We start from the raw sequence: 18,638 nt of genomic DNA, 5'->3' as shown, positions 1-18,638 counted from the left end.
CCATTCTCCTGCCTCAGCCTCCCGAGTAGCTGGGACTACAGGCGCCCGCCACCTCGCCCGGCTAGTTTTTTTTGTATGTTTTAGTAGAGACGGGGTTTCACCCTGTTAGCCAGGATGGTCTCGATCTCCTCACCTAGTGATCCGCCCGTCTCGGCCTCCCAAAGTGCTGGGATTACAGGCTTGAGCCACCGCGCCCGGCCAAGGATCAACCCTGTTTCTAAAGGGGTACATTGCAGGATCCTGGGTCACGAGACCAGTGGCTGATCCAGTTGTGGCCTTGACCCAGGTGCCCCTCCCTTATTTCTTATGACCAAATCACCGGCTCTGTGCTTCTCCGTATGGTATGGTCTATTCCAAGCTCCTGGTACCTTGTGGATCTGAGACCTGCCTTTCTCTCTCCAGTCTTCCTGAAATAAGAGCTCTTCTCTTCCTTTAGTGTTTGGGGCCCTGCTACCTCTCCTGGGCATTTGAAAGCTAAGTGCCCACTCACCTCAGGTCCAGGCATTTCCTCCATTAGCAATTCCCTCATTCTGCTGCCCAGCAAAACCAGGGTTATAACTAAGGTTTGGTTACGGCATATGGGTAAGAAGTTTCCATACTCAATAAAGTGCCATGTCATCTACTTCAAAAAGGTTAACACGTCCCTTCCAAGCTGGAAGCCTCTCTCTCTATGCTTGCTCCTCTTGTGCCGAACAGCACACCCTCCAGGCAGCTGGGCAGCATTGCAGGTGTAGACCGGGCTTACGTCAGGCAGTGCTTTCTGGGAGAAGCCTGCTGGCTTGTGCAGCTGGCTTATCCATTGCCTTGACCTTACTGGATACACTTGCTAACCTCCCAGACAAACTGGTCCAGGCTCACAAAAGTTGGTTTGTTCTTTGGTTTGTTCATTGTGCATTCATTCATTCGTTTATTCATTTGGTAAACACATATCACGTACTTCCCTGAAAATTCTGCAATGATCAGGTCAGTCACAATGCACACACACACAAAGATCCTCTTTCTCCCTTTACGCTGTTGAGTATTGGGTACCTTGTTGAGCATCTGAGATGCTGTGGAATTGATTGCCAGAATTTTACCTGTTTGTCTACCCCTGTGCTAGGTGATGTGAAAGCTGCATAGGGCAGGGACTTGGCTCTTGAAAACCATGTGATTCTGTTGAAGGTGCAAATCAAGCCAGCCCACAGGAAGCAATGAGTCAACATGTGCACCTCTGTGTGTTGCTCTTGTGGGTCAGAGGAGAGGCACTTAAATTGCCCAGTGTTCACGGAGGGCTGCTGTGGGTTGGGATTGTTTCCTAGAACCATAGCTGAGCCTTGAAGGATGGGGGGAGGCTTTAGGCAGATTCTGGGGAAAGGCATCATACTTGGGGAGAATAACTTGACTATGTGGGTTGAGAGTAAATATAGTGTGTTCTGATGATGTCGAAGGGACCAGCTTGATGATATGTGTAAAGTGTTTCACATGTCAAATCCTTGGGACCTCCTACTTGACTAGACCAGCTCTTGAGCCCTTCGTATAGAAAGCTATGTGCCAGAGTGACCATTGCTGGGCAGACTGGCTGGCATGGGGCTGTGGTTGACTCTGTCTTGAGTGGGGCCATGGAGACACCATAGTCTATTCCTGGTCTGACCATGATACAGAAATAGCCTTTAACCATGCTTCAAGCCCCCATCCCCCGCTTTCTCCTATGTGATTGTTGTTTGAATACTTCTAATTTTTTTCGTTGTTGTTGAAACTGTAGGGTAATTACCCTTGTCCTTAATAATTGCTTTAGTTTCCTTGATATGCAGAGATGCTCTAGAGTCTACACTGTTAAAAAGAGGTTAAGATTAAGTTTATCAACCTGACGCTGGTGTGAGAAGGATGTCTCCATGCCAATTACTATCTCCTTGATAGGATTAGTCACTGTGTTAATTGCTACTCAGAAAAACTGCCAAGTTTGTTGTTTTAGACGTTGGCTTTTAAAATATTGCAGATGTCATCTCAAATGCAAATTGTATTTGGTATTAGAGATAACTGTTGATCTATTAACACTTTGGGGCTGATTCATATCTGAGACTGTGTGAGAAAAAGGAGTCTCGCCCTTGGATTATTAATTGCATCTTTGATGGTGGTTCCAGAACTGGGAGGGGGAGGCAGCTGTCAGGTCTGTTCCTTGGCACTCTCTTTGAGAGAACCCAGAGCTCTGTCAGCAACAATCTGTTGGAATTGGCCAGAGTAATGTATGAAACAACCTCGTTCTTCAGCCCAAGAGCATCACCTACCTACTCCACAGGTCGCAGGGGCTGGTTAGCTCCTGGTTAGTGCCTTGAATGTTGACACTCCAGGGAGTGTCAAATGGCCACGGAAGTTTGTAATCTTTAGAGGTTTCTGAGTCAGTAGAACCTCCCCCATTTTGGACCAGGAAAGAACAGAGAATTCTGACATTATATAGCATTTAATTTTTTTATTATGTTTTATTTTTAAGTCATTTCAAGATTTCAGAAAAGTTGTAGGAATAAAATGAAGAAATCCCATATGCCCTTCACCCAGATTCCCCTGATGTTAACATTTTATCATATCTGCCTTAGTCTGTGTGTGTGCACATGCACGACTGAACCATTTGAAAGTAAGTTTCAGACATGATGCCCCATTAACCCTAAACACTTCAATGTGTATATCCTGAGAACTAGGACATCCTCTTGCATAACCCAGTGCAACAATCAAAATCAGGAAAATAGTACCAATGCAATAGCATTATCCAATCTGTAGACTTTATTCCTGCCACCAACAATCTCCTTTATAGCAGAATATAATAATAAAAACAATAATCTGTTCTAGGATCCAATCCGGAATCTCACATTATATTTAGTTTCCATGTCTCTGTAATCACCATCAACCAATTCTTCAGTCTTTCTTTGTCTTTTATGACCTTGCCATTTTTGAAGCATACAGGCCAGTTATTCTGTAGACTGTCCTTTGCGTGGGGTTTGTCAGATGTTTCCTTAGGACTAGATTCAGGATATGCAATTTTGGCAGGAACACCACAGAAGCGACACTGAGTTTGTTCTTAGTGCATCGTATTAGAAGGTGCATGGTTGCCTGCTCCTTACTGGGATTGTTAACTTTGATCATTGGTTAGGATGGTATCTGCTAGGTTTCTCCAGTGTAAAGTTATTGTTTATTCTCTTCTTAATTAATTAGCATTTTATGGAAAAATAGGTTAGGTCTGTGTAAGTAGCTTGTATTTCATTAAACTTTTACCCCTTGTTTTAGCATCCATTGATAATTCTTGTCTGAATCAATTATTATAATGCATGCCAGATGGTGATTTTTCTCTAAATTTATTTATCATTAGTAATCTGTACCAAATTGGAAAGCTTTTGCTTTCTTACATTTATTTATTTACTCGTTGATTCGTTTATCGCCATACGGACTCATGGATTCCTACCCAGTGAGTTCCATTGACTAGATTTTGTTGACTGAGTTACATTAATTGGGTTAGATATTTGTCCAGTGGTTTATAACCTAGTTATTTTGGTAGTTATATTGTCACAGATTTGGCCAATGGGAGCCCTTTCAATATGGCTACTGTGTCTTTTTGACAAATCCCCATCATATTTTTCCACAACATTTTATTATGAAAAACTTCAAACATAGAGAAAGTTAACAGATTTTTTTTCAATGAACACTCATGTACCTATCACCTAGGTTCTTTAATGAACATTTTGTCATGCTGTCTTTATCACAGATCTATTCAGCTATTCACCCAGCAATGCATCTTCTGTTTAAATTGCATTTCAAAGTAAGTTGTAGATGTCAGCACACTTCATCCATAAACGCTTTGGCAGCCATGATAGTGTCTAGACTTTAACATTTATTTACAGTTCTTTCACTCGGTAAAACTTCCTTACAGTGCAAGGTAAACATAGTAAGTGTACCCTTGAACAAGCTTTGACCAGTGCATGCACCTGTGTGACTCAAACCCCTATCAAGTTGTAGAGCGTTGCAGCCAGTCCAGAAAGTTCTTTCATGTTCCTTTCTAACCAGTTCTTGCTCCATCATCTTCAGCAGCAACCACTGTTCTGATTTTGTTCTCACCATAGATTAGTTTTACCTGTTCTAGCACTTCATCTAAATGAAACATGTGCAATATACATTCTTTTGTATAAGGATGATTTCACTCATTATCGTGATTTTGAGATTCATTTATGTTGTTGTTCTTAATGGTTCATTTCACCCATCATTCTCTGAGCACTTCCTTTTTTCTAGCCCAGCAAAATGTCCCAAGGTTGCCTTCCACTTCCTCTCACCAACCCTGGAATTAGATCAATCTCTAATGAGCCCTGGCTCCTTTCAGCAGAGAATGGTTTCTTCTTTGCGAGAATACTCGCAAAGCTGTATTCTTTGTGAGGGGTATGCCATTGCGTCTAGTCACTCTCTCCCTTAGTAGAAGAAGCTCAGCAATGCATGTGTGAGGATACATTCATAGATACACAAACACATTTATAGCTACACCTACTTCTATTCATCCGGGTTCATGGATGTGTGTAAAACCGTGCATTCATGATGATACCATTTCTAGTCCAACATCACAGGGTTCCTCCTAGCCTTTCATCTTTCCATATATGACACTTTCTTTTCCAACATGGAGAAATTTTCCTGAGTATATTATTGTCTAAATCCTAAAATATATATAAAGTAATGAAATAAGACTTAACCTATGCCACTGAAGAAAGCAAACCTACCAACTAGAGTTCAATATTTGTTTATAGCATTTTTTCTTTAGCCTGAGGGCAGATAATCAAAATACTGTGTTCATAAGCCTTTTGGGTTAATCTCTACCCCCTTTCTCTCTGGTTATGTTATTTTTGGAAATAAAATATAATTAGGCTCTTTTGTTTTTCCTTGTGTTCTATTTTAGTGTCTCTCCCCATCCTTGTTAATTTTTTTTAGAATGGAAAACATTAACATGTTTATAAAAAATCAAAACTATGCAAAAAAGTTAGATCCAGAGACGTGTCACTGCCCCCATCCCTCCCCACTCATGGGTAACCACTCTCCTTATTATCCCCTTCTCTGTTTTGTATTTCTTTGCTGAGATAAGCAAATACATGTGTATTTTCTTATTTTCCCCTTTTTTTCTTACACAAAAGGCTGCTACTATAAATACTCCTTTGCACATTGCATTTTTTTTAAAATTAAACTTTCAAGACAACTGTTGATTCACATGCAGTTGTAAGAACTAATACAGAGAGATGATCTATGTACCCTTTGAGCTGTTTTTCTCAATGGTAACATCTTGAAAACTATAGCAGAGTATCACAGCCAGGATACTTGATGTTGGCACAATTAAGATACAGAACATGTCCCTCATCTCTAGGGTGCGCCGCAGGATGCCCTTTTTAGCCACACTCACTTCCTCCCCTCCCCTACACCTTCTTTGACTCTTTGCAACCACTAATCTTTTCTCTATGTCTATAATCTTTATCATATCAAGAACATTATATAATTGGAATCATACAATAAGTTATCTTTTGGAATTGGCTACTTTGACTCAGCATAATTGTCTCGCGATTCATCTAGATTGTTGCACGTATTAAGAGCTTATTTCTTTTTATTGCCGAGTGATGTGCCATGGAATGAATGTGCTACAGTTTGTTTAGCCCTTTATACATTGAAGGACATCTGGGTGTTTCTAGTTCTTGGCAATTACATATAAAGTGTCTATAAACATTTGCGTTCAGGTGTTTGTGTGGTCATAGATTTTCATTTCTTTGAGATAAATGCCTAGGAATGCAATTGCTGGGTTGTATGGTAACTACATATTTAGCTTTTAAAGAATCTGCCAAAGCCCTTTTCAAAGTAGCTGTGCTTTATATTCCCACCAGCGATGTATGGATGATCCCATTTCTCCACATCCTTATCAGCATTTGGTGTTGTCACTATTTTTTATTTTAGCTCTTCTGATAGGTATGTAATGTTATCTAATTGTGGTTTAAATTTGTATTTCTCTACTTGGCTAATGATGTTGAACACCTTTGCATGTGTTTATTACCATCTGTATATTCTCTTTGGAGAATTACCTGTTGGAGTCCTCTGTCCATTTTCTAATTGGATTATTTTTTATTAAGCTTTGAGGGTTCTTTTTATATCCTAAATACCAGTCATTTGTCTGATAGGTGATTTGCAAATATTTTCTCCTACTTTATATCTTCTTTTGCATCCTGTTAACAGCGTCTTTCACAGAGCAAAGATTTTAATTTTGATGGAATCTAGTTTACCCATTTTTCCTTTTATGTATTGTGCTTTAGGTGTTAAGTCTAAGAACCTTTTGCCTAGCCCTAGTTCCCAAATTTTCTCCTATGTTTTAAGCCCATTGTCCATTCCGAGTTAGTTTTTGCAGGTGTGGAGAAGACTTTGGTGGAGGTTTTTCTTTTCTTTTCTTTCTTTCTTTTTTTTTTTGCCTGTGGATGTCCGATCACTCTAGCACCAATTGTTGAAAAGGCTATCTTTCAACAAAGCTATCTTGAACTAATTTTGGCATTTCTGTCAAAAATCAGTTGCCTGTATTTGTGCAGGTCTCTTTCTGGGTTCTCTATTCTGTTCTATTGGTTTATGTGTCAATTTCTTTGCTAATACCACACAGTCTTGATAACTGTAGCTATATAATAAGCCTTCATCTGTATCCTGCCATTCTTACTTGGAATATTTGTGCTTTCTTACTCTTTGATTAAGTTTAGCTTGTGATTATCCTATTTTTTAAAAAAAGACCCAAAATTTTGATTCGTTTGATCTACCTCATTTATTTCTACATCTAACTTTACTTTTCCCTTTCTTGTGGTTTTGCTGTTGTTCTTCTGCTAGTTTTTTGAGCTTAGAATTTAAAATTTTTAATTTTTAATTTTTATTAAAATAATAAAGGCTATGAATTTTCAGTCTGATCACTATTTTAAATATGTCTCATAAATTCTGTTATGTAGTGTTTTTTGTTTGTTTGTTTGTTTGTTTTTTCACATGAAATCTCACTCTGTCGCCCAGGCTGGAGCACAGTGGTGCGATCTCAGCTCACTGCCAACCTCTGCCTTCCAGATTCAAGTGATTCTCCCACCTCAGCTTCTCGAGTAGCTGGGACTACAGGTGTGCGCCACCATGCCCAGCTAATTTTTGTAATTTTAGTAGAGATGGGGTTTCACCATGTTGGCCAGGCTGGTCTCAAACTTCTGACCTCAGGTGATCCTCCCAAAGTGCTGGGATTACAGGTGTGAGCCACCATGCCCAGCCTGGTATGTAGTGTTTTAATGATCACATGTACATTTTTTGTATTTCTGTTGCTTTACTTTTAAAAAGATTTTTAACATTATTTTCCAGTTTTATTAGACTGTGATCAGAAAATATTTATTTGTAATATTTCTGTTTTATGAAATGCATTGATTATCACCTAACTCATGACCAGTTTTTGTGGATAGTCTATGTGTGTACTTACGGAGAAAGTGTAGTAGATTCCCCATCTATTATAAGGGAATTCAAGGAAAAAGTATGACGTGTGACTGAATTAGTCTGCGGTCACATTGCTATGAAGAATGACCTGAGACTAGGTAATTTATAAAGACAAGAAGTTTAATTGACTCACGGTTCCACAGGTTGTACAGGAAGCATGGCTGGGGAGGCCTCAGGAAACTTACAATCATGGCAGAAGGCAAAGGGGAAGCAGGCGTGTCCTGCATGGCTGGGGAGGCCTCAGGAAACTTACGATCATGGCAGAAGGCAAAGGGGAAGCAGGCGTGTCCTGCATGGCTGGGGAGGCCTCAGGAAACTTACGATCATGGCAGAAGGCAAAGGGGAAGCAGGCGTGTCCTGCATGGCTGGGGAGGCCTCAGGAAACTTACGATCATGGCAGAAGGCAAAGGGGAAGCAGGCGTGTCCTGCATGGCTGGGGAGGCCTCAGGAAACTTACGATCATGGCAGAAGGCAAAGGGGAAGCAGGCGTGTCCTGCATGGCTGAAGCAGGAGGAAGGGGGTGAAGGGGGAGGTGTTGCACACCTTCAAACAACGGGATCTCCTGAGAACTCACTCACTATTACTAGAACAGCAAGGGGGAATCCTCCCCCACGATTCAGTCACCTCCCCCAAGCTCTTCTTCCAACATTGGGGATTACAGTTTGACATGAGATTTGGGTGGGGACACAAATGCAAACCATATCAGTGACAAATTGATTTGTCAAGGAAATTGATTATGTTGTTTAGGGCTTCTGTGTCCTTATTTTTTGTGTATCTGGATTCTCTTGTACTGACAGCGGTGTGGTCAACACACTATTCTTAGTGTTTTCATCTATATTTCCTGCAGTTTCTTTCTTTCGTGTGTGTGTGTGTGTGTGTGTGTGTGTGTGTGTGACAGAGTTTCACTCTGTCGCCCAGGCTGGAGTGCAGTGTTGCTTTCTCGGCTCGCTGCAATCCTCACTTCCTAGGTTCAAGCAATCCTTGTGCCTCAGCCTCCTGAATAGCTGAGACTATAGGCAGGCACCACCACGCCTGGCTAATTTTTGTGTTTTTAGCAGATATAGGGTTTTGTCATGTTGGCCAGGCTGATCTTGAACTCCTGACTTCAAGTGATCCACCAGTCTTGGCCTCCCAAATTGCTGGGATTACAGGTGTGAGCCATCAAATCTGGCCTATATTTCCTACAATTTCCTATCCTGTAAAGGTGGTTGTAGTCTTGTTTGGTGCTCTAGTATTCATGATGGTTGTATTTTTATTGTGGAATGTGATTTTTAGCATTAGAAAGTATCATAATGTTTTTTCTTAAATTATACTTATTCTACTTTGATATCAAGATTGCAATACTTGTTTTATTATTTCCATTTGCCTCATATATCTTTGCTGTCCTTTTAGTTTTAGGTTTTCTGAATCTCTTTGATATGGTTTGGCTCTGTGTCCCCATCCAAATCTCACCTTGAATTGTAACAATCCCCATGTGTCAAGGGCAGGACCAGGTGGAGAAAATTAAATCATGGGGACAATTTCCCCTATACTGTTTCCATGATAGTGAGTTCTCATGAGATCTGATGGTTTTATAAGGGGCTTCTCCCACTTTGCTCGGCACTTCTCTCTCCTGTCGCCATGTGAAGGAGGAAGTGTTTGCATCATCCTCTGCCATGATTGTAAGTTTCCTGAGGCCGCTCCAGCCATGTGGAACCGTGAGCCAATTGAACCTCTTTCCTTTTATAAATTACCCAGTCTCAGGCAGTTCTTCATAGCAGCGTGAGAATGGACTAATACACTCTTTTTGAAAATATGCCTCTTATATGTAACATACAGTTGGATCTTTCTTTTTAAACCAAATTGAAAATTTTTTATTTTCATAAGCCCATTCACTTTTATTTATGTGTCCAATATGTATAATATCTTGTGTAATAAATGCAATGTATATTATGTTTTACTTGCTGTACTTGTCTTTCTACATAGTACATTTTCTGTATTCATTTAATTTCTTTTATATATAAGAAATTCTCATTTTTAGTCTAATGGGTACCTTTGTACTCATTACCTTTAAAAATCCTATTAGTCTCTTACTAACTTTTACCGTTTGGTTTTTCAGTTGGTAGTGGTGTCTCTTGACTCCCACCTGTTGCCTCTACAACCGTCATTGAGCTTATTCTGGTTTTGTCTTTCCTTCTTTTGTTTCCTATCATTTTGTAGTTGACAAAACATATATAACCTATGTATGATTCTCCTAACCTTAGTTACGCACTTAATTTAGGTCCAAAATTTGCCAAATAGTCCCCAGTCATCTCCTGGTTGGATAAAGTTAATTCTCTAGAAGATTCCTTCAGAGGCGCCTGTGGGCATATCACTCAATTCTTCCATATTTTAAACTCTTATTCTGTACCTCTGATTTTTGAGGGTCTGCTTCGCTAGATATAAAATCTTTGAGTTTCATGAAACTGCTGCTCCATCCTTGCCCCACCTTCTAGATTGTTTTTGAGAAGACTGACAACTGTCTCTCTTGCCCTTACAGTAAGTTATTTGATCTTTTCATTTACAAGCGGTGAGGATATTTTTCAGATGCATCGTGAGGTTTTTAATTCAGTTTGTAGTGTTTTGACACAGTTCCTCCCCCTCCACCTTATGGCTGGGATTTTGGGCTAAGTTTTACCCGCTGAACTCTGTATTCTCATTTTCGTTTTTCTTCTTTCATAGTCTCCTACAGATGAAGACCGCTTACATCTCTGCATTGAGTGCTTCGTGTGATTTTTAGTTCAAGAGCTCCCTCTTCTGTCAGTGCAGCGTAGTACAGTTTCTTTATGACTGGTTTTTGGGGGAGGGGCGGGAGGAGTTGAGGATCCTTGTATGTATCATTATTTTTTGTTTTGCAGAATCCTAAATGCCCACATCGGGCTTCTCCCTCCCTCCCCTGCATATTTTCTAATGCTGCCTCTGCCTGCCTTTAAATCACTTCCTTCTAGTCCACATTCTGGTCTTTCTGGATTCCTATTTAGTATTTTCCTCCCCTGTAGGATGTACTTTCTCTTTCTTCAGGTAATTGTAATTGATTCCTAAACTCTCCATGCTCGACTTCTGCCTTCATTGGCTTTTGGACCCATCTTATCCCCTTGCTCTTTATAAAAGTTCTGGGTGGGAACTCAAGAATTTGGTAATTTGATGTTTATAGTGTCTCTTATTTCCAGTCACGTGAAAGGTGTGTGGGATTTGTGTGGTTGTTTTTGTTCTTCTTGTTGACCCATGTAGTTTTTGGAGGATGCGTTGGGAGATTTGAGTTTTTGTGGCTGTCATTACCTTGGCGACCTGGAAGTCCCTTACATGGCATTTTAGGAGATGTGTGCAGTTATATCAATTTCAAGTACAAATAGTAACTTGAGCCTGTTATGAACACCATCTTTTCATGTTAATTGTACCATAAAATAATCTTGAGGATTTTTTTTTTTGAGACGGAGTCTCGCTCTGTTGCCCAGGCTGGGGTGCAGTGGCTGGATCTCAGCTCACTGCAAGCTCCGCCTCCCAGGTTCACGCCATTCTCCTGCCTCAGCCTCCCAAATAGCTGTGACTACAGGCGCCCGCCACTACGCCCGGCTAATTTTTTTGTATTTTTAGTAGAAACGGGGTTTCACTGTGTTAGCCGGAATGGTCTCGATCTCCTGACCTCGTGATCCGCCCATCTCGGCCTCCCAAAGTGTTGGGATTACAGGTGTGAGCCCGGCCTTGAGGATGTCTTTAAAAGGTCTGCTCTCTTACGAAGGTTAAGTATCTCCCCTGTAAGCTTATTTATACCGTGCATCTGTTTAGCCAGCCCTTTTTCATAGACACTTCAGCCAAATATTGGCATGTTTTCTGTTTCTGTATTTATGGGGTTGGACTCAACAAGCCTTTTACTATTGTGGCATATGGGAGGGAGCGTTGCCATTCTGCTGCCAGGGGTGAATGTGATCTGGCAGCTGTTACGTGTGTATGCGTGTAGGTCTCTATCAAGAAGGGACCCACCATGCTTGACTGGCAGGCGAGATATAACAGGATCCTGAAGGCAGTTCTCCCAGGGTGAGGCTTATCCGTTGCATGCTAGATGTGTTGATCCTTGCGATTTCCCCAAACGTGGGAAACTCACTGCATCATTTGTGGTAGTGGGTGACTGTGTCTGTGTTCTCTCCTGACATTTGAGTTTTTTCTTAAAAAAAAAAAAAAAAAAAAAGACTCACCATCTTCTATAGACTGAATATCTGTTGTCCTCCAGAATCCATATGCTGAAGCCCTAACCCCATTGTGATAGTCTTTGGAGATGGGGCCTTTGGGAGGTAATTAGGTTTAGATGAAGTTGTGAGGGTGCGGCCCCATGATAGGATTAGTGCCCTTATAAGAAGAGGAAGAGAGGCCGGGTACGGTGGCTCATACCTGTAATCCCAGCATTTTGGAAGGCTGAGGCAGGAGGATTGCTTGAAGTCAGGAGTTTGAGACCAGCCTGGGCAACATAGGAAGACCCCATCTCTACCAAAACAAAGAAAAAAGAAGAGGAAGATACTAGAGCTCTCTCCCTGCTTTGTGAGGACACAGTGAGAAGGTGGCCACCTGTAGGCCAGGAAGGGAGCCCTCACCAAGAATGGAACTGGCTGGCATCTTGATCTCAGACTTCCAGTCTCCAGACCTGTAGACATAAATGTCTGCTATTTAAGCCACCCAGCCTCTAGTACTTTGTTATGGAAGCCTGAGCTGACTAAGATGCCAGCCAACCATATTTTTAAAGAGTTCTCATACAAAGCCCAAAACCAGAGTCAGAGATTCAGCTCTGCCTGGCTTGGGAAAGGCGCCACACCTGACTCATCGCAGGGGGTCAAGAATGTTTGTGAGATGAATAAATGGAGTATCTTTGTTCTGGAAATAGACCACCTATGAGTTATTATAGTAGAGAAATCCCAGGCCCCCACGAAACACAGGGAAAGCCTGTAAAGTGTCTGTACTTTGGGCCCAGAAGAATAATGGAAAGAGGCCAGGCACGCTGGGAAAGTTCCATTTACAAACCCGCCTTCTGCTGGGTTGAGTCTCGCCTGCTGTGGGCTCAGGGATCCTGGCCTGGCCTATTTTTTCTCTGGGTGGATACCCCATTCCCGGGAGCATTCAGATCCGTAAAGACAGCTTCTGTCTCCTCTGAGACCACTGCTGAGTCTTGTCACCTGGTGTCCCCACGGTGCTGCCCTGTCTTCTCTTGTTCTCCGTGGGGTCCAGAAAAAGGGACCACCTCGGCTCTGTGGCTTTAGATCTCTCAAGAGGATGGCAAAGGCCTCAGACAGCTTCTCCAATGGGACGCAGCCAACATCTGAGCTGCATTTTCAAAATGAGAGCCACTCTTAGGCTGAGTCAGACAGGGAGAAAGGAATTGTGCTTGGGCACCCAGGCGGCACCTGCTGTCCCCTGACCTGGCACCATGGGTCCAACTTTGGGTTTTAACTTCCCACGAGTGCCTGGACATGGAGAGGAAATGGTTAAGAGGATAAGGACATATGGGGAGCGATCTCCAGGGTCACTGAGGTCCTTACTCCTGCCTCCCACTCCCTAGGCCCCTCTGGCTGGGCCCAGGAGGTCTCCCTCCCACCTGGCTGTCAGTCAGCTTCTGCTGTGCCCTCATGGGGAATTCCTCCTAGAGCCCACCAGGTGGGAGAACCAGGGTAGGAAGTGCTGAAGGCCCACATGGCACCAGCACAGCTGAATGGCCCGGCTTTCTCAGAACCCATCCTGTGGAACACTGGAGGCAGCACAGGAAGAGCCAGGTTCTATGAGAGGAGCTTGGGCAGCAGGAATACTCCATGACAGCAGAGTGCTGGGGCCTTTTCCCCAGAGCCTTCTTCTTCTTATTTTTTTTTTTTAATGTTTAGACAGAACTCTCATTCATGGCATTTAGTTACTTGTTCATTCATTCATCATTTATTCACTCATGCACTTGATGAGTATTGCACTCTCCTACCTTGTGCCAGAGACTGTGTGAGACTTGGAGAATTGGTAACACACCGAGTCTTGCCTTTGGGGGCTTTCACAAGCAGAGCCATTGCTCTGGCTTTTGGGTTTCCATAGCGTGCATTAGCCTTTGAAGGCCTCCAGGAAGTCCCTCCAGAATCAAAACTGTTCCGTTGTGTTTCACCGAGAATTCTGCAAATTTCTTTGGTGATGGGACTTGACTCTTCTTTATATGGTACCAGGCAGACCAGTGAATGCATCGTGAAGCACCAATCCAGGCCCGTGGAACGGGGTGGGGGACAGTGGGGTCTCAGTGAGAGCCTGGCCTTTGGATTCAGACAGTGCTGAGTTACAGTCTCAGCCCTGCTCCTCGCTGGCTGTGGAGTTGGGGCCACATGAACCGGCTAAGCTTTGACTTTCTCAGAAATAGTTTGGTGATAATGATTCCTGCCTAGTGGGAGGATTAAATAAGATAAATGGCAAGGTTTTATCCCATGGTCAGGGAGGACGGTGACTGCCTTGCGCCATGGGTGACCCCTGCCTTCCTTCAGAGGGCATGTTCACAGGCTGGTGTGCACACACACACACATACACAGACACACACACGCTTCCTGTAATCCTCTCTTGCCTGGGAGGCAGCAGTGACTCTGCCTTCTAGAAGTCATCTGAACTGTCTGCTTTCCAAACAGGAGCGACAGGACTGTGACTCGAGGTGATGGGTTGCTGAACTGCTCTGCTGCCAGACGCATTTTGCCGGCTTCTCGTAATGTCAGTGAGATCTGGGAAATGGACCAAGCACGATTTCCAGCTAAATGAAATACTTCGGGGCCATTGGCTAAATAGATGATGCTTTTGAGAAAACCCCATGGGCACTGTGTCAGACAGGCCACGGGACCCTGCAAGCCTGTCTTTCTTTGTGCCCATCTGGGTGATGAGACATCGCCCAGGCCGGCTCCATGAGCCGCTCTGGCTGTGAGGACCTGCGCCTTCTGTCTCAGTGTACCTGCGGGGAAGCTGAGATTCGATCCTCATGGAACACTCAATCCTTTCTGCATCTCGCTGTCTTCCTGCCCTCCTCTTTCTCCCTTTCTCTTGCCTGACTGTTGACTATAAAATAGGATATTATTTAGGAACGTGTCCTTGCCTCCCTCCCTGGCTCCACATCATCCCATGACATAGTGGCTGTGCTCAGATGGAGAGTGAGCTATGTTTCTGTGGGCAGGGGTGGGTCATGCATCCTGGGTCCTCCCTAGACAGCCCCAGCCCTTTCTCTTTGTTCCAAGGAGCCCGGCTGCCATGGCGATTGTTTCATCCCTGTGCACTGCCTAGAGCTGCCTCCTGGAGCACACTCTCTTCTTTCCTGATGGCAACAGTCCCACATGATGGCAACAGTCCCTGGGCCAGAGGATGCCCATTGGTCTTCATGGAGGGAGCTTGGATCAGGCCCACTTGGTCTCCAATCCTGACTCTGCCATGTGCTGGCTCTGCAGTGGTGCCAGCTTATCCTGCTAAGCCTAGTTTCCTCTTCTACATGGGTATATCTGCCCCAGGTGCAGGTGTGAGGATCCAGGGTAATGCTCATGAGGTGCCCAGCACCCTGTGTGGCACAGAAATGACCAGAAAATATCAGCTCACCTCGTGCCAAGTCTTCACTGTCCTTAAGATCTCAAACCTTTTTTTCTTGATCTTCTTCCCTTGATGACCAACACCCTTGTTCCTTCCTGCCCTTGTGGGTCACCCCCTCATACATCTTTCCTTGGGCCACATCTTAGGCCTTTGCCTTGCCTTTACTTACCTGTTCGTCCACCCACGCACCCACCCATCCAACCATTCATTTCTTGCTTCATTCATCCAGTGATGTATTGAATGTTTCCTACATGTGTATGTCAGGCTAGGGTGAGCAAAGCAGATTCAGTGTCTGCCTGCCCTAAACTTACAGTGCAGGAGAGGATAGAGACAATGGAACAGGTGCATGTGCATGTGAGTATGTATATGTGAGATTGTGTGCGTACATGTGTGAGTGTGTGCATGTGTGTGTGAATGTGTGATGGGAGGTAGGTGCTAACAGGGTGAATCTTGACAAATGCATACTAGGGTCACCTAACAGGGTCCTGTGGGGTCAGGAAAGCTTCATGGAGGAAGTGACTCTTACCTCTTTGAGCAGATACAAGCAACCTGAGGTCAGGGGTTATGCTTTCTAGGGCCTCAGAACACCAGCATCATCAACAGGTGAGTGCCTGCCATTTATATGAGGCCCTGGGTTTGCAAAGAGGGAGGAATATGCAAAATAAATAGTAATGCAAAGGGACAGTTAATAAATACTTGTCCAATGAATTCATGGATGAATGTGCCATTGCCAGGCTTATATTTGCTAAGCAATCTTCCCAGCACATGTTAAATCTGACTCCCCATGAATAAGGAGCTTAGAAGAGCTCATTTGAGTTTCTACATGGTTCATGAATATGCAAGCGAGATTCCTTTTAATCTCAAATTTTATTTTATTAGATGTATTTACATGTATTTATTAGTTCTCAGGTTTTCCTTGGGGCCTGTGGGTAATTTCACGAAGGCATCATCCCATCTTCAGTGCAGTTGTTAGAGGGCAGGATGGAAGATTCCTGAATAACTCGATCACTCCAGATGACCAGAGATCTTCTGGGTGTGTAATGACCACAGACTAATCTTAATCATAATCACTACCATGAACCCACATGACATGCAGTTATATAAAGGATCGGGCACCTCCACGTTTGTAGCACCTTTACATAAAGTCCGAGTGTTCAAGCCATCCTGGACCTCACCTGGTGGGAGGGAGAATGATGCTCTGCCAGGTGGAGGCCTTGGGTCTTGTCGGTCTCCTTTTACTGCAGGAGAGGCTGCAGGCTTAGCTGGAAACATAATCGCTGCTCAAGGTCAGGCTGTGCCCAGTGGCCGAGGCACTTGGCAAGCTTTCCACTGGATGGCCTAAATTTGCACCGCTCTGCAGGCCCTCGTCCCAGTTGGCAGGGGTGCCGCAGCTGGATGGCTCAGCGTCCACCCAAAGGGAAGTGGAAAAACCAGCAGCTGGCTGAATCTCAGAAGGTTTTCATGTTCCCAATGAGATCCAGGATCAAAACAGTTTTCTAAAACTATTTTCCACTTGCTAAAGTTAAGGTTATTATTATTATTTTTCAGGAAATCGACTGTGTACGGGTTTTATTTTTAAACATCATCGTTTTGTACAGGAGCACAAAACTCATGAATTCCGTCCCTGCTCAAGCGGGATCCCAGGTTGGAGGTGTGACACCCGTGCCTCCCCACTGGTGTCATTGATTGCCAAGGGCAAGGCTCTAGGCTTAGTGGGGACCTGATAAAACCCACCGGGGGCTCTTGATGTGGGAGTGTTTGGTGGATGTGCCTCCCCACCCCGCCGCCGAGGGCCCTGCTCCGTAACTGCTGCATGTGGTCTGGATGGTCTGTTGGCACCCTGCCCACTGCACTTCGGCTTCCCGTACTGCCACCTGCACAGGCTGCTGCCCTGATGATTCTCGGGTTACATGAGCTGCACCCTCATTGCTGCAGCCAGTTGATGGCAGAAGGCGCCTCAACCCCATCGTCCAGTGTTTCCTTGGCTGAGATGAGGAGGCTGTAGGAGAGGCTAGGAAGAGTCGGGAAGGGGTTGTAAGGGACCAGCTGGGCAGAGCACTGCAGCCCGGGGCAAATTCTTACTGATCTTGGCAGATCTTTTTTTTTTGAGACGGAGTCTCGTTCTGTCGCCCAGGCTGGAGTGCAGTGGTGTCATCTCAGCTCACTGCAAGCTCCGCCTCGCAGGTTCACACCATTCTCCTGCCTCAGCCTCCCAAGTAGCTGGGACTGCAGGCGCCCACCACCATGCCCGGCTAATTTTTGTATGTTTTAGTAGAGATGGGGTTTCACCTTGCTAACCAGGATAGTCTCGATCTCCTGACCTGGTGATCTGCCCTCCTCGGCCTCCTAAAGTGCTGGGATTACAGGCGTGAGCCACCGCGCCCGGCCAGCAGATCTCTTTTATTATCCACAAAGACCTCTTCTCTACTGTCACCCTTTCCATCCCCACCAACAGTATCCTGGGAGCCTTTTCTCCGATTGGCCCTGGGAATTATTCATTTAAGGCATTGGATTTCCGGAACTTGGAGCTTCCCTTTCCTGGGGATGTGGGTGGGATGTTGCTGAGAACACTTGGAAGGGTCCATCAACAACCCATCAAGAGAGGCGAGGCCGGCACCTCAGTGCAATGTGCCAGCGGGGTTGACAGCTATCCCAGAGAAACAGGTGGAAGCCCAGACACTTAGCAGGATTTCGGGGGTTCACTTCTCTGCATCAGTCCATCTCTGGAGAAGGTCACAGGCGCGTAATCATAGACTTTTGGTTGGCTCAGAGTTCCCTCGACAGTGGCATTTCCAGCTCAGAAGTTCAGGGTCTAGTCTCCCTGCAGGAAGACGGTGAGTGACGGAAACGCATCCCCTCGCCTGTTCCAGTGCAGCTCCTCCACTCACTCCCTACAGGGTCCCTGCCAGCAGCGAACCTTTCCCAGCCATTGACTCCTCATCTCAGGGGTTGGAATCCTAGCACCCGCTCTTGGGGGTGTCCTAGGATGGCAGATGTGGGATGGCCTGGCGTGTTCAGCCCAGCGCCTGCCCACGGCCCCTTGAGGTAGGCATTTGCTTCTTGCCTTCTCTGGCTTTGAGTTCAGTTGTCCCCACATCCCCTGAGAATACAAAAGGGGCTTTTTAACTCTGCTCAGTGAGAACTTTCCTTGAGGCCCAACACATGCCTCCGAAGAACCCGCTTTTAGGGGGAATGCAGGCCAAGGTTTATTGCAGTAAAAGGGGGCGACACAAAGCTCACTGCCTTCCCCTCAAATTCCCACCTCGCCATCCCGCCCTCATTGCCTGCCCCTTGTGGAATTACAATCATCTGCCTGTTATCTGTGATTTCCACTCGCCTTCAAGCTGTTCCAGGCAATGGCTGAGTTTCATCACCTTTACAACCCTAGGATTGGGCGCACCGCAGGTGCCCGGTGAATGCTTGCTGAGTTCATGCTGTAATCCTTGTCCTTTAATTTCATTTAACATTTTCCTCTTTGACAAAGATAGAACATGCTCATCGAAGAACATTCTTACCACACAGAAAGATATAACAAAAAGCAACCAACTTCACAAACATCCTCTGAAGTCCCATTT

General features: G+C 44.6%; 1 protein-coding gene and 1 non-coding gene across 14 annotated transcripts in view; both read left to right on the top strand.

The window, feature by feature from the left end:
• CAMTA1 (calmodulin binding transcription activator 1) overlaps positions 1-18,638 on the top strand; it is a 975,525-nt gene that overhangs the window by 428,110 nt on the left and 528,777 nt on the right. The window lies entirely within an intron of this gene.
• On the top strand, positions 11,480-11,644 carry LOC117094074. The gene has a single exon (XR_004441401.1). It is a non-coding gene; the product is annotated as a U1 spliceosomal RNA (small nuclear RNA).

Source organism: Trachypithecus francoisi, unplaced genomic scaffold (genome assembly GCF_009764315.1).
Source record: "Trachypithecus francoisi isolate TF-2019V2 unplaced genomic scaffold, Tfra_2.0 Lachesis_group12, whole genome shotgun sequence".
Lineage (NCBI taxonomy): Eukaryota > Metazoa > Chordata > Mammalia > Primates > Cercopithecidae > Trachypithecus > Trachypithecus francoisi.
The sequence above is the reverse complement of the archived record's forward strand: the minus strand, read 5'-3'. Positions and strand labels throughout refer to the sequence as shown.